Here is a 21,634-nt window from a genome sequence, read left to right as displayed (position 1 = left end):
CTACTTTCAAATTGGGAGGAGGCTAGGGAGAACCTACATCTCTAAGGAATTTTGGAAACAGGGTTTCCAGGACCTTGAGGGAACTAGCTGTTGTTGAGAAAGGGTCATTTATTACAGTCTAATGAAGCCTGGGTCATGAGACCCTTCAGATGTATATCGGTGGGCCATATGCTTGGAGGATGATTGCCAACCATATCTTGGGAGGGTTTAGAGATAAGAGAAGTTTCTAAAGGAATTTTTACATGTTAAAGTAGACTTACAGGATCCTGGGTGGGAGGCTTATAGGGATAGGATTGCCTTTTTCCCTTAGCAAAGTGTCAACATTGAGGTAATTATGCCCCTAGAGGAATGTCACTCTGCCTGTTTCAGTGACTTGTCAGTGGGCTGTGAGTAGTAAGGAAATGTAATAAATTTTCTTTTGCCTTTGTTTCCCATGCTTCAACCACTTTTTTAAAATTTGGAAGGTTGGCTGGGTTGGTAATAGTTTTAATAATGTGTCTGAGCATCCAGGCAGAACCTAGAGTACGGTGGCCTATCCAGCCTAGCGGGAGACATGGTATGAAGGCTGAGAAATTGGGGCCATTGGGTTTAACATTATACTTTGTCAGCCATCTCAGACCAGGAACTGAACCTCACCCTGGATACAGGAAGAAACCACTCCCCCACTCTAGTCAAGCCACTGGCTCATATAGGAATGCGGGACCCCCCAACCACCAAAAAATGTAAACCCCGCCCTTTGCCCGCCAAACCCGTGTGCCAATTCTGACCAGAATAACAGGCTAGTTCAAACAGACTCTATAGGATGAATTGTAATTCAGTTGGCCAGCTGCATGTGGACTGACATGACCATGTAACTTTCTGTATGTGTTACAATCCCCATTGGCCACTGGCCCCTATAAAACTGCTGCGCCTCTTAACCTCAGGGTCCAAGCCCCTGCTCTGTTGTGTCGGGTATACTTGGACCCAAGCTTGAGCTTGTAAATAAACCCTCGTGCGTTTGCATTGGTGTCAGCTCCTTGGTGGTTTCTCGGATATGCAATCTTGGGCACAACAATGGCCCCAAGTTAGAGCCACATAGCTGTTGGGTCCCATTAGAAGTCAGCCATCTAATTCTGGGCCTCTTTGAACTGCACTTAGAATATTAAGGGCTATTCGGTTTTGGAGGGTCACATTTTGAATTGGTAGATGACTGCATGGCAAGCTTAGTTAAAGGTGGTTATTTTTTGCTTGGCTAAAGTCTCTACTTACAATTTTACATTGGGGTACCAGGGTGGCTCAGTGGTTGAGCATCTGCCTTTGGCTCGGGTTGTGAACCTGGGGTCCTGGGATCGACTCTCACATCAGGCTCCCTGCAGGGTCCTTCTTCCTCCGCCTGTGTCTCTGTTTCTCACTTTATATATCTCTCATGAATAAATAAATAAAATCTTTAAAAAAAAGAACTTTACATTAATAGAGGTAGTTCTTACGACAACTATGACTAAAGAATAAAACCATCAAGAAGACATTTTTGTTTGAAGTCTAGCCTTAATAGGGAACAGAGGGCTAGCTGAGGGCAAAGGACAAGCTGATACCCCACAAGGTGGGATATGTGTGACATTCCTCAGGAAGTTCTCAACTGTCTTAATGCTTTGCTAGAGGGAAAAACAACCTTTAACTTGACAAAGTCAAGGCCTTTAATATCTTGTAGGTCCTCTTTAGCAGATGAAAGTTCTTTTGAAATCTCCCTTTTCCTTACCTCCCCCCACTGTCAGGTACATAATCGGCCACCCCTTACAACCCCCAAGGCCGGGACAGCCGCTCTTTCTGCCCACGGGTCCTGTCCCCATGCTTTAATGAAACCGCCATTTTGCACCAAGGATGTCTCAGGAATTCTTTCTTGGTTATCAGCTCCGGACCTCACCCCACCAAACCTTACCTATATTCCAAAACTACATCAGCCTTAACAGTACTGTAATAATGAAGCATCACTGGCAAGTGGGAGAAGGCTTGTCTCCAGGAATAAGGGGAACCCCAGTGCAGCAGCTCCTTCTGCCCAGGGGTCCTGTCCCCTGCTTTAATAAAATCACCTTTATGCACCAAAAACAGTCTCAAGAATTCTTTCTTGGCCGTCGGCTCTGGACCTCACCAACATTCCAAAATTATATCAGGCAGGATCTCCTCTTTTTTTTAATTTTTAATTTAAATTTTAGGTAGTGAACATAGGGTGCAATATTGGTTTCTGGAGTAGAATTCAGTGATTCATCACTTACATACAATACCCAGTGCTCATCCCAACTGCCCTCCTGAGTCCCCATCCCCCCTTGAGCCCATCCTCCACCCACGTGCCTCCATCAACCCACAGTTCTCTACAGTTAAGAGTCTCTTAGGGTTTGTTTCCCTCTCTCCCTTTTTTCTTTCCCCCTTCCCATGTTCATCTGTTTTCTTTCTTAAATTCCACATGAATGAGCATCTCCTTTATTAATAGGCATTTTTATTGATAACAGTGATGAGCATTTTTTCATATACCAACTTTTCATATTCCCATTTTCCTGTTGATATCTAGGCATTGATTATTCTGCATTTTAATAACTCAATGTCCTGAACTCTATAAATAACTTCATACTGATATATATTGATGTGATTTGGAGTGGGATTTGGAAATGAAAGGTCAAGAAAGAATTCTTGAGATATTTTCAGTGTAAAAAAAAAGTAATTTTATTAAAGCAGGGGGACAGGACCCAGAAGCAGAAAGAGCTGCCCTGGACCTGACTAGCAATTGATTATATACTCTGGAGTTGGGGAAGATAAAGATGAGGGAAGTTTCCAAAAGAATTTTCATATGTTAAAGAAGATTAACAGGATCCTGGGGGCCTATTGTCAAGCTAAGGTGGTTTTTCTCCCTCTAGCAATTCATTAACATTGGGAGTTCCTGGAGGAAAGTCACACTCTGCCTATCCCAAGTGTTTGTCAATGGGCTGCAAGTTCTGAGATTTAATTTGATCTACATTTTCTTTTGCCTTTCTTCTCCACATCACAAATGATGTTGTCGGGGAAGAAGAGCTTCCTCTGCCCTGTGGTCCTTCTAGTTGGACTTAGAATCAAATTGACATGAGACAGATTAACAGGAGAAAATCAAATTTAGTTTTTTAACTATAGGGAATCCACACAGACACGAAATTCTAAAGACAGTGAGGCACCTGCAAGCTTACTTAAACTCAGGAGGGGAGGGGGGCCTGAGGACACAAAGGGGAAAAGGCCATTAGCAGGAAGGAAAGGAAAGGTGTGGAGAAATAAGACTGTTCTCTCATGCAGATGAGTTCCTTCAGTAAAGGGGGGTCTCTGTTAATAACTTTCTTCCTGGGGCTGATTGTCCTTTCCAGTGTAAATTTAGGCAGTTGGGTGGGAGGCAGAGCACCTTTCCTGCATCTGCTGGGATTTTATTACTGTTAACTCAAAATAATCTTTATGCCAAAGTGGCACATTTTGGGGTGTGTCTAATCCTGTACCCCTTCAGTGTTCTTCTTAGAAAATAAATATTTAGTTTTTTTTTTTTTTTAAATATTTTATTTATGTATTTAGGATAGTCACAGAGAGAGAGAGAGAGAGAGGCAGAGACACAGGCAGAGGGAGAAGCAGGCTCCATGCACCGGGAGCCTGACGTGGGATTCGATCCTGGGTCTCCAGGATCGCGCCCTGGGCCAAAGGCAGGCGCCAAACCGCTGCGCCACCCAGGGATCCCTAAATATTTAGTTTTTAAATAATTACATCGATGTTAACCTAATCATGCAAGCTGTATTTTCATCTTACTTAAATCTTACTGCAGGGGCACCTGGGTGGCTCAGTAGGTTAAGTATCTGTCTTTGGCTTAGGTCAAGATCCCAGGGTCATGGGATCAAGCCCCACATCGGGCTCCCTGCTCTGCGGGGAATCTGTTTAATCCCTCACTCTGCCCCTCTCATACTCGCTAGTGCTCTCTCTCTCTCTCTCAAATAAAATCTTTAAAAAACAATTTTAAAAAGTAGGAAAAAAAGCCCAATTAAAAAAAAAAAAAAAAGGAAATCTTAATGCATTCCCCCAAACAAAAAGGTATTCTCTTACAGTTCCTTCTGTTCATTTCAGAAGTTTAACTTTTACATTTAGATCTCATATCCATCTAGAGTTGTTTGTGTATCCATTTGATTTTCAGCTTTTCTGGATCTATATTGGTAGGCATTTTTGGACCTTTTTTTTTTTTTTAAAGATTTTATTTATTTATTTATTTATTTATTTATTTATTTATTTATTTACTTACTTATTTATGAGAGACAGAGAGAGGCAGAGACATAGGCAGAGGGAGAAGCAGGCTCAGGTCTCTATCCTGGGACCCGAGGATCATGCCTGGAGCCTAAGGCAGATGTCCAACCACGGAGCCACCCAGGTGTCCCCTGGACCTTTTAAATATTTCAATCATAGTGCTCTGTGTTTAGAAGTACTAGTAATTTGGAAATGTTGGGGTTCAGAGCAAACACTCAAGAACAAATTCTTGAGAGATCTTTAGTGCAAAATGATAGTTTTACTAAAGCATGAGGACAGGACCTGTGCGCAGAAAGAGCTGCACCAGGGTCAGGAGGAGTGGCCCATTATATACTTTCAAGTTGGGAGGAGGGCTAGGGAGAGTGAAAGACTCTAAGGAATTTGGAAGCAAGATTTCCAGGATCTTGAGACGGCTGGCTATTGTTGGGAAAGGGTAATTTATTACCGTCTAATAAAAGCTTAGTCATGAGAAGGGTCTCATGATGTATATCAGTGGGCCATATGCTTATGGGTAATTGTTCACATATGTCTTGGGGTTTATTTTATTTATTTATTTATTTATTTTTTGTCTTGGGGTTTAGAGATAAAGGAAGTTTCTAAAGGAATTTTTACATGTTAAAGTAGACTTACAGGATCCAGGAGGTTGGGATAATGTTAAGCTAAGATTTCCTTTTGCACTTAGCAAGTATTAACCTTGAGGCGGTTGAGTTCCTAGTGGAAGGTCATTCTGCCTGTTTCAAGCACTAGTCAGTGGGTTGGAAGTTGTAAGGAAATTTTTTTTTTTCACCTGTGTTCCCCACATCACTAGGAAAACATATTTACTTTTAGTTCAAATACTGTTGTATTTGGATTGTTTTGTCATTACTTAATTTTTTTTTCTGTATTGCTTTTCTCTTTTTCCTTTAATTGCAGTTTTACAAAATTATTCACATGCCCTTTCTTAGTTTAGTTTCTCTGATTCATTACCATTGTTTCTGTAGCGTATTTTGAGTTGAACTTGGGGACTGCAGATGTAAGTTAGTTTGCTATGTAGTCCGGAAAAAGATGTACTTGCACCCTTTCAGGTCCCCCTTTAGACCAGAAGTGCTCCTTCCCTCTTCCCTCGTTGGCTATGAATGTTGGCTGTTGACAGTTTACAACTGAGTTTTCCTCCATCCCTGGGATTTGTCAGAGGCCAAAGGGAACTGTGTCTTTAAGATCGTGTCCCAATCTAGGTCAGCCTAAAGGCATAGTTTAAAAATTAATTTACAGGGATGTCTGAGTGGCTCAGCAGTTGAGTGCCTGCCTTTGGCCCAGGGCGTGATCCTGGGGACCCGGGATCGAGTCCCACATCGGGCTCCCAGCGTGGAGCCTGCTTCTCTCTCTGCCTCTCTCTGTCTCTTGTGAATAAATACATAAAATCTTTTTAAAAAATTAATTTACATATACTTTATATATTAAGGTTATTAAAACTTAATTTTCTCTATTTGTTGTGAACATTTACCAAGCAGGGGTCTTCTACTTGTAAGATATTTTGGGCAAATTTAAAATATTTAATATGTTGTAAAATATCTGATACATTCAAGAAAATATGTACCTGTATGTACCTGTGTGTTTGTAAGTTTTGATCATAATAATATAATGAATATTCATGAGCTTGAGACCCAAATCCAAAATGAGAACTTGTTGGGGAAATAGAACTAAAAAGCAAATCTTTTGCCAACCCAGAAAACCTCTCCAGCAGGGGAGAAGAGGGAAGAAAGCAGTTTTCATACTGAATAAGCATTAAACCAGAACGTGATGTGCGTCACAAGCCATCCACTAAAGAAATTGCCAAGACAGAAAAAAAATCTCACCCTTTTATATAACCAAGTAGATACAACCCACAACCCATTACATCCATGTTCTCAAGTGAAAGATTAACTAGTCCTTAGGTAAGAGGGCTTGAAGCAACATCTGTCACACATAGTTCATCCTAAATTCACTTGTAGCTGGGAGTGACCACATGTGTTAGCTAATTGGTTTTATCTAAAGGACAAAACCTTTATTTGTTCTTTGGATATCTTTATTATAGGTAGTTCTGGAGCAAGGTTCCTGCTGAAGTTAGGCTTCTGGTCTCTCACAGAAAATGGGAGATAAGGATACTATTTTCTTTGATGATTACATTTCAAGCATGACTTCCAGGTCTCAGAAGAAAGATATTCCTGAATTGTAAAGCTGTAAAGAAGCTTATTTAGATTTTTATAAGATTTATGTACATCTCAAAGAAATAGGGAAAGAATTTACAATGAAAACTTTCTTAAAGAAAGTGCTCTAAAAGGTGGCAGGGGAAATTAAATTTTTTAAAATTTATTGATTAGTGTGTACCCTTACAAACATATATAATGTGATACCTACCAGCAATATATAATTGCATTTTTCATATCCTTTCCAATAACTGATGTAGCCAGACTTCTTAATTTCTACAAACACTACAGGTAGCAAATGGTATTTTTTTTTTCTTTTAAGTGAACCCTATACCCAACGTGAGGCTCAAATTTACACCACCAAAATCAAGAGTCACATCCTCTATGGACTGAGCCAGCCAGGCATCCCTAGCAAATAGTATCTTGTGTTGTTATTAGATACTTCTTGTGGTGTCTAAATCAGGTGTCTCTCGATTGGATGGGTGCCCCAAATGTGGGGCAACAATTGAGTAGAAGCCAGTGGCCTGGGCAGTGAAAGAATTCACCTGAAGCAGAGTAGAGGAGATAGAATACACTGCAAGGGAGTGGCGGGCAGGACAGCAGAGGAGAGTCTGCTGCAGTGTGTGGGGGTTGTTTTTAAAGTGGGAAGATGAGGAGGTATGGTAACATATGTAATCTTCCCTTTTTTGGCAACTGTCTATGCTTGGTTGTCAGTAGTTCATTGGTTGGTTAGGATATTTAAATTTTTTTTTTTTTTCAATTTTTTTTTTATTTATTTATGATAGTCACAGAGAGAGAGAGAGAGGCAGAGACACAGGCAGAGGGAGAAGCAGGCTCCATGCACCGGGAGCCCGACGTGGGACTCGATCCCGGGTCTCCAGGATCGCGCCCTGGGCCAAAGGCAGGCGCCAAACCGCTGTGCCACCCAGGGATCCCTTGGTTAGGATATTTAGACGTGGGTCACCTGATGGGCCTGTCTGTGTTCAGCCAGGTGGTCACTGAGGCCCTTTCTGCATTCCACGTGGCTCAAGGCTGTTTGCCTAAAAAGTGTTCTCTATGCTAATTTTTTTGTATTTCTTTAAAAAAGTTTTATTTTACTGGTAATATACTTATTGTATATTATGGAGATATTAGATTAAAATGCGGAAAAAGAAAAAAAAGCTCATTTATCATACAATGTGGGAAGCACTAGAGTTTTTCCTTGGCTATCGCTTCTACATTCTTAAAAGCCACTTGAGATTTTTTCAATCTCACCATCTGTTTTTCCCATTGCTGCATAACCAGTTAGTGTAAAGCATTTTCAGGCAGGGACAAAGTAATAGCTGAGCCTGGGGATTCCAGGGTGATGCCAAGATGTGGCATGCTCTGGAATTCTGCTCTATGGCCATGCACATGCCCCATGGGATGTACTTTGATTAGGGAATATGGGAAATGAGAGTACATTTGTTGACTTTTCATCCCTCTCCACCAAGATGGATTGACCTGAGATGTAATTAAACACCTCAGAAGATAATCCAATAGGACAGAAAAGTCAGTCACTCTTTGCTGTAACCAGGTCATCTATGCCCTCTCATCTCCTTCCTTCCCCCTTCCATTCTGATTGTCCTTCACTCCTGCTCCTTGGCATTGCATTCTCTTCTAGAGTAGTAGCTGGGGAATTCCCATTAAGATAGGATCTTAAGGGACGCCTGGGTGGCTCAGTGGTTGAGCATCTGCCTTAGGCTCAGGTTGTGATCCCAGGGTTCAGGGATCTGGTCCCCATTGGGCTTCCTGCACGGAGCTTGCTTCTCCCTCTGCCTATGTCTCTGCCTCTCTCTCTCTCTGTCTCTCATGAATAAATATATAAATAAAATATTTAAAAAAGGATATGATTTAATTTTCATTTTGCTGATCACATAGTATGTATTGGCCATAATTATGAAATGCTCATTCATGCGTTTCATTTGTTTTTATTGAGAGGAGGTGGAATGTTCTAAAGACTAATGGTTAGTGAGTTTAAGTGTTAAGGTTTTTCTTCTTTCTGTTCATGGCTTATATTTTCTTTTTACTTTAGTCGTTTATTTTCTTTGACAGAAATTCTTATTTTCGATTTGGTTAAATCGAGCAAACTTGTTCATCTAAGTAATTATTTCCTATTCCCAGGTCAGAAATGCATAATTCTGTAGTTTCTTCTAAACACTTTCAAGGTTGCTTTTTTTCCCCATATTTATATCTCAATACGTATTTTGCTAGATTTTTTCCCCTATGACTCTCATAGTAATTGTAAAAAATGTGTTCTTTAAATTATACTTTCATCGATTTCTGGATAATGTTGATCTTATAAGAAGCCAACTTGTTAAATTTTGTTATTTATGATATTCGTAGTACTTCTGGGTTTTCTCAGTTAACAATAAATCACCTCTGCTTGATGGCATTTTTTTTACATTCCAGTACACACACACACACACACACACACACACACACACACACACACACACACAGATTTCTTTTGCTACTGCACTGGCCAGGATCACCAGTACAATGATTGGAATCAGTATTTAACTGGATTTCTTACTTGTTTTTGAATTTTAAGAAGATGTTTCTATTATTTTTTATTATAAGGGATGTTTGCTTGTTTTGGTTGATTCTATTTGTTGTGTTCAGGAAGTTCACTTAAATTCCTTGTTTACTGAGTTTCTATAATCAAAGGGTATTGAATTTTGTCTCATTTTTCTACATCATGAGGTTGAATTACTCCTTTTCTCCTTTCACCTACTATTGTCAAGTATAGTCTTTACATACATTCTAATGTTAAGCTACCATTGTGATCTTGCAACACGCTCATTTTGGTTATTATGTATTATAATTAATTTATTCTTTATACATCCCTGTGTTTGCTACTTTGAAGGAAATCTTTTTTCTATTTATGACTTATAGATTATTGAAATTAAACTGGGACTCTATTGATTATTTAAGCTTTTTTGTAAGCACATTTTCTTGATTAGTTTGCATTTCTAGGTGTGAAAGTATCGTTGGCAAGTGATTTAATGATTTACTGTTTCTTTCTAGCATCATATAATGTTTTTACTTTGTATCTTATGTCTACTAGAACCTAAACCAGTTTTCCATAGTGACCTGGAAGTGTTGCATTTGTTTTTACTATTTTTGATATGATTTCTAAAATAATATACTTGAATATATTTCTCTAATTATCCATGTCAAAGTTGAATGATTTCTTTGGGATTGGGTCTATGTAAAACAAACATTGCAACATTCTTTTACATCCATTTCTTGTTCTACCCACTTTTTGCTATATATTATATAATGAGTGATTTGAAACTATATTGTTAACATCATCAAAATTAGTTCTGAAATTTGCATTGCATCTGGCTATTATATTTGCTTAACAACTTGATGTGAGGGCAGCCTGGGTGGCTCAGCGGTTCAGTGTCTGCCTTCGGCTCAGGGTGTGATCCCAGAGTTCCAGGATTGAGTCCCACATTGGGCTCCCCACAGGGAGCCTGCTTCTCTGTCTGCCTGTTTCTCTGCCTATCTCTCTGTGTCTCTCATGAATAAATAAATAAAATCTTAAAAATAAAACCAAACAACTTGACATGATAACATAGGATGAACAGAGCATTATATAGGCGAAAGGAAATAGCAATGGGCTTAAGTGAATCCCACAACCAAAGTGCAAGAAAAAGCTGGGTACCTATAACACGACTTCTACTGAAGTAGAGCTGCTGACAAGAGAGATGATATCTTCTACATAAAACTGATAGTCGTGTTAAGGTAATTCAGTTGTAGCATTCCAAAACAACATTTCTGGAACTAAAAAAGAATAACACTGTAGTTTTCTTAATTTTAAGATTCAGTAGATAAGAGAATAGCCACCTTTGAGAAACTAACTATTGGTCTGAAAAATTAAGGGAAAAAAACATAATATAAAATATAATATACATGATTTCCAGAAAAATTAAAAGTACTTGAGGAACAATATCAAAAACCATTTTGTTGGTATGAAAAAAGATGCTTGCAGATTCAAAGGGCTCACTAACTTTTATGGAAAATGACATGTATTTAAAAGATTTTATTATTCATGAGAGACGCAGAGAGAGAGGCAGAGACATAGGCAGAGGGAGAAGCAGGTTCCCTGTGGGGAGCCTGATACAGGACTAGATCCCAGCAACCCAGGACCATTACCTGAGCCAAAGGCAGATGCTCAACCCCTGAGCTACCCAGGTGCCCCCCAAAATAACATGTATTTAGATATAATTCCTAAATATTGAATAAAATAAAATTCACAATGGGACATCTAGGTGGCTCAGTGGTTGAGCGTCTGCCTTTGGCTCAGGGCATGATCCCAGGGTTCTGGGATCGAGTCCCACATCAGGAGCCTACTTCTCCTTCTGCCTATTCTCTGTGTCTCTCATGAATAAATAAATAAAATTTAATAAAAATAAAATTTACGAGTTGTTAGAGAGACAAGTTACTTAAAAGGAAAAAGTATTAGACTATCATTAAGATTTCTTTTACGCAATCTGGAAACTTCAGACAGGGAAAAATAGTATGCACAGAATGTGGAGGAAAAAAATGATCATAACACAGAAAAATTTACACCTAGCTGTGATGTAATTCACTTCTCAGGGTGAGCGATGGACATTTGTGGTTATACAAAAAATCATGGAATATATTACCCGTCCACCTTATCTCAGGAAACTACTAGAAAGATTTTTCTAACCAAGCAACAAATAAATCAGAACGGAGCCTTCAAAACAGGGAGTGAGAAATAGGAGAGGAAGTAGTTATGAATAAAAAAACATATCACCTAGCCATATTTGTATCTAATTGGATTGTAAGGTCAGGAATGAAGATTTGAAATATAAATATTAAGTAATGAGACCTAGTAGTAATGATTCCTGGAAAAGAGAGAAATGCTGCAAGGAAGAGACTAATCATAGTCAGGTATCAAAAGTCCTAAACTATCTCATGAAAACCTAGGAGTGAGTAGAATAGCAAAGGAATCAAGTCATACCATTCTAAGTAGGTTGTAAGAATATGGAGTGGTAAAGAAAGTACAAATGTTCAAATGTAGGGAGTAAAGTCAAGAAGCATAGTCAGCATTTTCTTTTGATAAATATGTATTTTTAAATAAGTTTTATTTAAATAATCTCTGTACCCCATGCGGGGCTCAAACTCACAACCTCAAGATCAAGAGTCACGTGCTCTACCAACAAGCAGCTAGGCGTCCCTTCTTTTTGTATATTTTAAGATAATATGTGTTTGATTCTGAGTACAGAAGGGAGAAAACTAATATTAGTCGAAGGATGAAAAGAGCCAGTATAATGTCCAATTAACAACGGGAAAAATGGAATTTATAGTAATGTAGCCAATCCAACAAAAGATAGGAAAAGAATAAAGGAAAAAAAGAAAAGAATGTATTAACGTAAAGTGAGATGGAAGGAATAAAGCCCAGAACATAAATTGTTAAACTCCAGGTATGGGGGATAAACCCCCCAGTTAAAAGAGAAAGTTGACTTTGGACTAAGAAGAAAGTACTTAGGTGTATGTCATTCTGGACTTAATTTCCTCTTCTATGTATGTATCTGCCTCTAAAATATAAATTTTTAAAATCATTTTATATCTTTTTATTCTTAATTTTCATATTTCTGCAGCACATTCTTGAAGGATAAATTGTCTAGAATAACTTTTTTTTTTTTTTTTTTTTTTTAGAATAACTTTATATCATTTGTTAACTTAGTCATCTGGCTATTTTTAGTATATTTATATATATATATATATTTTTTTTTTACTTTCTTTTTTTTTAATTTATTTTTTATTGGTGTTCAATTTACCAACATACAGAATAACCCCAGTGCCCGTCACCCATTCACTCCCACCCCCGCCCTCCTCCCCTTCTACCACCCCTAGTTAAGAAGAATTGAGATATTTACTATTTAGATTTTTAAAGGAATTCAGTATTTCTATCAATTTACCTAATTTTTTAAAGATTTTATGCATGAGAGACATAGAGGCAGAGATAACAAGCAGAGGGAGAAGCAGGCTCCATGCAGGGAGCCTGATGTGGGACTCGATCCCAGGTCTCCAGGATCACGCCCTGGGCTGAAGGTGGAACTAAACCGCCGAACCACCCAGGCTGCCCCCTAAATTTTTTTAATCTTTCAAAAGAAATAAATATTTTATATCTTTCAATAGTTTTTTAATATGTGTTATACTTTTCTTGATAAATTTATTTTTTGAGGTATTATATTATGGATTCCTATTTATTTGTTTTTAAATTGCATTTCTTCTTTTTTATTATGGTAAAATATGTAAAACATAAAACTTATGATTTTACCCATTTTTTAAGTGTACAACATGGTCTTAAGTACTATTTATTTATTTATTTTTTTAAAAAAGATTTTATTTATTTATTTATGAGAGACACAGAGAGAGAGGCAGAGACACAGGCAGAGGGAGAAGCAGGCTCCATGCAGGAAACCTGATGTGGGACTCGATCCCAGGTCTCCAGGATCACGCCCTGGGATGAAGGCTCAGCTAAACCGCTGAGCCACCCGGGCTGCCCAGGATTACTATTTAAAAGTTAATCTTTCCAGTTACGTTTTGGAATGATCTTTTTGTTCTATAGATCAAAAATATTGATTCTGTATTAATGACCAACAACCGTATTTCATTTGCTAACAAAAAGTTAGCATTTTCATTTGATCATCATAAATATTCTAAGTACATAATAGAAATACACAATATCTTTTTTCCACTATTTAGGTTGTTGGGAAAGGGAGCATGCTGTCTTTCCACTCCCTACTCAGCTTCACGAGGATGAGACTTGTGTCTGATACAGTTCCTTACCAAGAGATAGAGTACACACAGCCTGTGCTCAGCTTATCACCTTGTATGGGAATATTTTTCCTTGTTTCAGACTTGATGAGTACTCTTTTGTCTCTGCTGAAAGTGTGTGCGTCATATGGCACCTGACCAACCCCACTCTTATATATTGAGAGAAGGGGACAGGGTTCCTTCCACTGTGGCACCAGAGGTCTGTGCATAGGTGAAATACCCTGCATCCAGCCACTTGAAGAGATCTGCCGGCCATGGGGTCTGACACCTACCACTGAAGCTGATCTTACTCTCTTCTCTGTGTAAGTGTTGACAGCCAGTACTGGACCTCAGTGTTCTTCTTGGCAACTCTGATGCCTAGGTGCAGTGGGCAGAAGTATTTAGAGTACCCCCCTGGGATTGCATAGTGTTCTGCACCTTTGGGATTGCTAACTGGTACATGGTACCATGGCCAACATAGAGCTCTCCTGCATTTTTAGACTGGCTGCATTTGCAGTGGTGATGATAGTAAGCGTTGGCCTTTCCACCTAGGAGCAATTGAAAAACATCCAAAATTTCAACCAAGGTTATTGCCTTTGTTTCATTTGTCCTCATTTCTTTTATAGATATTCCAGTTATTTATAGATCATTGCTTTGGACTCTGTTGTGCCCAAGATTACGTATCCGAGAAACCACCAAGGAGCTGACACTGATGCAAACACATGAGGGTTTATTTACAGACTCAAGCTTGGGTCCAAGTGTACCCGACACAGCGGAGCAGGACTTGGACCCCGAGGTGGGTTCCAGCTTAGTTTTATGGGCTGGTCTAGCGGACCTCCAGAAGGGGTGGAGGAATTTCTCAAGTTCTGTTTACATTCTGATATGGGGCTCTCAAGGGCATTGAGCTCTGTTCTCATTCTGATATGGGACTTTCTGCCACTGGCTTGGCCTCTGTTCTCATTCTAATATGGGGCTTTCTAGGGCATTAAGCTGTAAGCTGTTTTTTTTTGTTTTTTTTTTTCCTGTAACTGAAGTAATGTAAAGTTCAGCTCTTATTCACGGGGGCCTGGGATGGCTATACTTGTGCTAACGCTGAACTTAAAGTGGAATGGCCTTAATTTTCTTGGCCTCCACAGACTCCAGTCTTCACATCAATCATCTTTTTTTTTTTGCATCTTTGATTTTTTTTCTGACTTACTTTTTGGGGCAACATCTCTGCCTCATCAATCCTAATTTGCACTTTCTAATATGAGTTTTAATTTTGTTTTTTCCCTTTTTGGTTTTCTCATCAGCTTTCCTTATTTTTATTATTTCAGTTTTCTCTTAGAGTATCATCTCAATTTACTGTCTTTTTTTTTTTTAAGATTTTATTTATTTATTCATGAGAGACACCGAGAGAGAGAGAGAAAGAGAGAGAGAGAGAGAGAGGGGCAGAGGGAGAAGCAGGCTCCATGCAGGGATCCCAATGTGGAACTCGATCCTGGAACTCCAGGATACACCCTTGGTTGAAGGCAGGCACTCAACTGCTGAGCCACCCAGGCATCCCTAAAACTCGATTCTTGATAAATGTATCATTTATTTTTTTCTCATGCTTTCAGTATAAGATGTGAGGGAGGAATAATTTTTCTCTACTGTTCTAGGTTCTTGGCTGAGATGCCTCCTATAATAAAAGATAGATTAACTGGAGAAAGAGAAATAGATGTTCAATAACATGTATACCTCCTATATACATGAGAGAGCCCAGGAAAACTGAGTAAGTCCCTGAAATGGCCCAAGGATCACCTTAAATAACATCTCTAGCTAAAGACATGTATGTATCTAGCTAAAGATATGTATGAGGGAGGGGGTGGTCAGTTACCAGAGGTTACCAGGAAAAGCATAGTAAACAAGGGTAAGGTTGTAATGCAGATTTAAAATCCTTGCCTTTTAGATAGAGAATGGGGAAGTGGCAGAGGAGTAGGAGGACCCTAGGCTTGCCTTGTCCCATAAATACAACTAGATAAGTATCAAATCATGCTAAATACCCCAGAAATCAATCTAAATCCTTGCCTTCTCCATTGATGAGAGTTTCTGGAGATTTATACTTCTCTTCCTATTACAGAGAAAGAGATAGCCTTATAAATGATTTCCTTTATAAATGTAAATTCCGGGATGCCTGGGTGGCTCAGTGGTTGGGCATCTGCCTTTACTCAGGTCCTGATCCTGGAGTCCTGGGATCAAGTCCCACATTGGGCTCCTCGTGGGGAGCCTGCTTCTCCCTCTGCCTGTGTCTCTGCCTCTCTCTGTGTGTCTCTCATGAATAAATTTTAAAAATCTTTAAAAAAATAAATGTAAATGCCTCTTACAAAAGGATGACTTCTCAATTTTCAGAGCTTTTTCATTGTCTGATGTTTCTTAAAAGCGATCAGCCTAAAATAACCTTTATGCCAAAGAGGCATATTTTGGGGTGTGCATTCTGCTTCCCTTCAAAGCCTACTTGAAATAGATATCAATAAAATAGAGGGGCACCTAGCTTTGTCAGTAGAACATACGATTCTTGATCTCAGGGTCATGAGTTTGGGCCCCATATTGGGCTTGGAGCCTACTTAATAAAATAAAGTAAAATATAATTAACACTGTATTCATTGGCAAACCAGTTATCAAAATACTCCATTTACCTAAACTTTGACTTCAGATTCATCATTAATTTCTATGAGTTTTATATTTAAAATATTTATTGAGTGTAGTCACTTCTTACAAAAACACTTCTAATGCTACCACTTTAGTCAAGCCATCATCAACTCCCACAGGAAGTATTGTCATAGTCCCCTACCTAATCTCCCTTGGTTCGGTCTGCCATAAATAGTTATTCTCCATATAGTAATAAGAATGATCTTTTTTTTTTTATAGTGAAGATTTATTTTTAAATAATTATGAAACTTGGGACGCCTGGGTGGCTCAGTGGTTTAGCACCACCTTCGGCCCAGGGCGTGATCCTGGGGTCCCTCGATCAAGTCCCACATCGGGCTCCCAGCATGGAGTCTGCTTCTCCCTCTGCCTGTGTCTCTGCCTCTCTCTGTGTGTGTCTCTCGTGAATAAATAAATAAATCTTTAAAAAATAATAATTATGGAACTTGTTCAGGGATACATAGTGTGTGTTTATGAAATTCTAATTTCTTTTCAATTTAATAATCTTGTGATATATAAATCTATGCATTACAATAGTGTAATCAACATATGCTGGTTGATTTTTCATTTTAAAGACAAGACCAAAATCAAAACCTTTGAACTTACTATACTTTTGAAACTGAAAGAATCAAATAGCTACAATTCTAAAATAGCATCAATAAATCCAGTATTTTTCTTGTAAGTATCAATAGGCTATACTGAAACAAGGTAAAATATAAATACCCTACACTGTACTTAATTTGAAGTGTTACCACTGAAATCAATTATAGATGTTTATTCTGAAATGCTACTATGAAGGTTGTAGACTCAAATGCTGATAAATGGTAATCAAAATTAAATTTATGGGATACCCAGAAAACAGACTGAATGAAACCTATACAATTTAAAAATACTCATTAACAGCAATTTTTGAAAGACATATAGAAGGCTATTATTTTCATATAGATCGGGAGTTTTTAAAATCATCTCCCTTTAGTGCTTCAATTGTCACATGGCCATACCATAAACCAAAGACTAAATCATTTCAAATGATCACAAATACTATTTAGGCAAAAACTCTCATGTGTCAGTATTTTTAATGTTGTATACATCAAATTATAGTAAAAAGATGACCATAAACAACATGCAGCCCCTCTATTTTCATGAACAGCATAACAGATTACAGTAAAACGAGTTTATATTCCACCATCAAGTGTGGTTCTCCCATTAGTTCACTTGTGACATGTCATTAAGAATATCTTCAAATCCAATAGTCTCATCATTACCCCTTAAAATATCCAATGAAAAGTTTGAGCTTGGGAGAAATGGAAGACGCTGAACCTGCTGCACTGCCTTGAATTCCATTTGTAATTTTAGTGGAGCAAACAGACCTTGGATGTTTCTTAGTGTAGAAAAATTCATTTTATCTTGGTTGAGCTGGAAATTTTTTTCTGTTAATTCAAGAGGATGACTGGGCAAAAGCTCATTTTTCACACAAGGGAGACCTTTTCGAAGAAGATCACGCTGTTCAAAAGTTCCACTTGCTGAAAGTTCAGTAACTGGAATATTGTCCTTCAGCTGAGATCCAAGTCCTCTGGCATTCATCTTCACTTGCTCTGTGAACAGCCACTAGGCTCTATTACCATCAGCCGGCCAAGAATTATCTTTTAAATTCATATGTAGGGGATCCCTGGGTGGCTCAGCGGTTTAGTGTCTGCCTTTGGCCCAGGGCGCGATCCTGGAGTCCCGGGATCCAGTCCCACATTGGGCTCCCGGCATGGAGCCTGCTTCTCCCTCCTCCTGTGTCTCTGCCTCTCTCTTTCTCTCCCTCTCCCTCCCTCCCTCCCTCTCTGTCTATCATAAATAAATAAATAAATAAATAAATAAATAAATAAATAAATCTTTAAAAAATAAATAAATAAATTCATATGTGATCATGTCTCTTTCCTGATCAAAACCCTGTGATTGGGATCCCCGGGTGGCGCAGCGGTTTAGCGCCTGCCTTTGGCTCAGGGCGAGATCCTGGAGACCCGGGATCGAATCCCACGTCGGGCTCCCGGTGCATGGAGCCTGCTTCTCCCTCTGCCTGTGTCTCTGCCTCTCTCTCTCTCTCATGAATAAATAAATAAAATCTTAAAAAAAAAAAAAAAAAAAACACCTGTAATTGTTTCCCACCCACTTATAATTAAAACTCTTTACCTGGGAAACCTGGGTGGCTCAGAGGTTGAGCACCTGCCTTCAGCCCTGAATGTGATCCTGGAGTCCCAGGATTCAGTCCCACATCAGGCTCCCTGCATGGAGCCTGCTTCTCCCTCTGCCTATCTCTGCCTCTCTCTCTGTGAGAGAGAATTAATACATAATTAATTATGTATTAATTCTCTCATGAATTAATACATAAAATCTTTAAGAAACCAAACAAAACAAAACTCTTTACCTTGACCTACCAAGAAGAATCTCCTGTCTCATTTTTCAGCCTCACTTTTTTGCTCTATGATAGTGTATTTTATAACAAGAAATATGTATTTGATCTTTGTCCCTATTTCTGGCACAGAACTCCTAAAACCCTTGGTATTTCTTGTGATGATAGCCACAAAGATGTCTTTTGTTGTGTTAGTGACACCTCAGGATAGGGGAGGGTTGCCAGAAGAGTCAACCATACATGATTAGAGGGTTGGAATTTGTAGTTCAGGGAGGGGAGAAGGGTGGAGACTGAGTTCACTTGCCCATGGCCAATGACTTAATCATTGATGCCTTTGTAATGAAACCTCCATAAAAACCTAAAAGGACAGTGTTCAGAGGGCTTCCAGGTTGGTGAGCATGTAGAGATTTAGGGAGAGTGGTGCACTGTAGGTAGCATGGAAGTTCCTTGCCCTTACCCCATATTTTGTCCTATAGATCTCTTCTATCTGGCTGTTCCTGAGTTATATCCTTTTATTATGAACTAGTGATCTGTTAAGTAAAATTTTTCTCTGATTTCTGTCAGCTGCTTGAGTAAATTAATTGGACCAAGGGGTGGGTCATGGGAACCTGACTTATATAGCCAGTCATTCAGAAGCACCGGTGACAGCCTGGATTTGTGATTGGCATCTGAAGCCTAAGGGAGAGGGGATCATTGGAACCTCTAATCTATAGCTAGTTGGTTAGAATCACAGGTGATAATCTGGGTTTATGATTGGTATCTGAAATGGAGGGGGAGGGAGTCTTATAGGACTGAACCCATAAAATGTGAGGTCTGATGCTCTCTCCAGGTGGACAGTGTCCAAATTGAGTTTAATTCTAGAATATCCAGCTGGTGTCTGGGGAATTGGTGGTATGGGGAGAATTGCCCTGCCACCTCATGGGGGAACTGAGTACAGATCACTTTATCAACCCTCTCCTTTGCTCATTTTACTCAAGCCACAGTGGACTTCTTGCTCATTTGTCGTTGCTTATTGGTCAGTTGTGCCAAGCTAATTCCACCTAGGAGTTTTACCACTTGATGGTCCCTCTTCTTGAAATATTATTTCCTTCAATCTGCACATGGCTTGCTTCTTCCCATTCCTGAAGTTTCTGCTCAAATGTCACATCTTCAGAGAGTCCTTCCCTGACCATAACTCTACCACATACTATTGTCTCTTCATATGACTAATAAAAAACTGAAATTATTTGTTTACATTACAATGTAAATTCCATAGAAGCTGAAATACCATATATCTCATTCACAATTATATCTTTGATATCTAGAGCAGTATCTGACATATAATAGGCACTTGGTTAAAAAAAAAGCTTATTAAATAAATGGTAAAGGAGTGAATGAATGAAGTCATCTCAGAATTAAATATCTTTATAGAATATGTCAAACATGATTCCATGCCGCTTATCTGTTAAATTATGGAAGATCATACTTTCTGTATAAGTAACTGTCCTTTCCCAGTTGAAGGTAATTATATCAAATCTATATACAAGAGCAATATCATAGGATTTTACTATCCTTTTTTCTAGGTTCTGTTTCCTTTTTTAACCCTAGAAAACAATATCCCCTTCCATAGTCCTCAATTTACCACCTTGCACATATTCAGTCTGAGTCACCTAGGAGGCTTATGCTCTCCTACTGTACCTTACTGTCAAAATAAGACTGTTGATTACATTTTCTGATGGAGAGACGATGCCCATTTTTATGAACAGTCAGTGGTTTGCCTTTACTAGATATTTGTTCATTATTTTTAACTTGCATATAAGACTTAGCTCAGTAAAAATATTTTAGACAATAAAAGCTATGAGAGGACTTCTGCTTTCAGATTGGACATGTAAAGAGCTTGGAAGTCTTCACTCCAAACCTTACTACAAGAAAAATGTGAACAAACTGAAGATCAGTTTTTCTTGGACTCATCAGAGAAGTATCACAGGGAACACTTGTACCCACAAACTGGAAGCACAGGCGTATCAAAAGATTTGAAGTCAAGCTCTGCTTACCTAGAACAGAAGCCACTAGAGCCTTAAAATGCTAGGAACACATAAGTGTCAATTTTGAGGAATTGCTGGAGGGTGGGTATAGATCAGTTTGAGAGGGAGGAAGTCCCAGGGACCACAGTCTTGGGGACTTCCCATATTTTTATCGATTTGGCCTGTCAGAATCCCAGCAGGTTTTCACAGTAAAAATCCAAAATAGATACACTCTGGGCTATGGAAAGGTAGGGAGAGAATAATCCTAGCGACACAACAGCCTTTAGGACAGGCTGCCTGAAAATATGCTACTTTGGCATATGGGTTATTTTGAATTAAATTTATATAAGGAACAGCTGATATAAGAAGAGCACTCTGACCATCCTTTGTTTCCCTAAAAGCAGGAAATAAATCTCCCATACGAAAGGTACCTGCCCTCTACTAGGAGTAAAGGAGACCCCCTAATTGCCAGAGATAGGGAATTCAAGGCCAAGAAAGCTGTGTAAAACCTTGTTACTCATTTACCATTTTACTACCCCAAGCTCAAACTTGTTTGTCTTGCCACTTCTTCCCAAGTTTGTTTCCTTTTAAAAAGGTATAAAAACTGCCTGCTTTGGTCACTTCTTTGGGTCCCATATCTTAGTTTTCCATATATACAAATTTTTTTCTTCTAATTTTTCTTACATCAGTTTAATTATGAGACCAGCCAAAGCAGTCAAGGGGAATAGAATGCTTTCAGAGTTGGCACCTAGGTAGCTCAGTCAGTCTCCCTTAGGCTCAGGTCATGATCTTGGGGTCCTGGGATCAAGCCCCAGGTCAGGCTCCCTGCTCAGTGGGGAGTCTGCTTCTCCCTTTCCCTCTGTGCTTGTATGTGCACGCACTCTCTCTCTCAAATAAATAAATAAAATAAAAATCTAAAAAAAAAAAAAGAAAACTGAAAAAGCCTACTCTCTAGAGTAAAAGACTTAAGAGCCTTATCCCAGATTGGGGTAACAGACTTAAAAGCCTTATCCCAGATGTCTTTCACTCCAGCCCCATCTAGACTTCCTGTCTCATCTACAGAGAGTATAAAAGCTATACCACCAAGAAACACTTAGAAGGAGCACATCCCAGAGGCACAGTTTCACTAAATGAGGAGGATTTAATCAGAACCCTTCTCCTCTCCCATGCCTTGTGACTATACCAACAGAGCTCCAGTATAGTAATAGTGGATAACCTCTGAGAAAGCTGCAAGATGCAGATTCTGAGGAGGTATTATTAAGGAAGCTCCAAAATCAAAAAGGAAGTTTAACAAACAAACAAACAAACAAAAA

General features: G+C 38.9%; 1 protein-coding gene and 1 pseudogene across 8 annotated transcripts in view; one reads left to right on the top strand and one right to left on the bottom strand.

Annotated features, from left to right (window-relative positions):
* LOC144308799 (melanoma-associated antigen B18-like) overlaps positions 1-21,634 on the top strand; it is a 266,646-nt gene that overhangs the window by 118,286 nt on the left and 126,726 nt on the right. For 2 of the 6 annotated variants that reach the window (XM_077889838.1, XM_077889841.1), the window contains exons 1-2: positions 13,424-13,576; positions 13,880-14,049. The exons of 2 other annotated variants lie outside the window; for them this stretch is intronic. The gene's annotated coding sequence lies outside the window, so the exon portion shown is untranslated. Of the gene's footprint in view, positions 1-13,419; positions 13,577-13,879; positions 14,050-21,634 lie in introns of those variants that run through there. 2 more of the 6 variants (XM_077889840.1, XM_077889842.1) reach the window with 1 other exon arrangement.
* LOC144308800 (proteasome maturation protein pseudogene) overlaps positions 16,562-21,634 on the bottom strand; it is a 77,121-nt pseudogene continuing 72,048 nt past the window's right edge. For both annotated transcript variants that reach the window (XR_013375131.1, XR_013375132.1), the window contains one exon: positions 16,562-17,515. The product of XR_013375131.1 is annotated as a proteasome maturation protein pseudogene, transcript variant X1 (transcript). The remainder of the gene's footprint in view (positions 17,516-21,634) is intronic.

This window comes from Canis aureus, chromosome X (assembly GCF_053574225.1).
Source record: "Canis aureus isolate CA01 chromosome X, VMU_Caureus_v.1.0, whole genome shotgun sequence".
NCBI classification, from domain to species: Eukaryota; Metazoa; Chordata; class Mammalia; order Carnivora; family Canidae; genus Canis; species Canis aureus.
The sequence above is the reverse complement of the archived record's forward strand: the minus strand, read 5'-3'. Positions and strand labels throughout refer to the sequence as shown.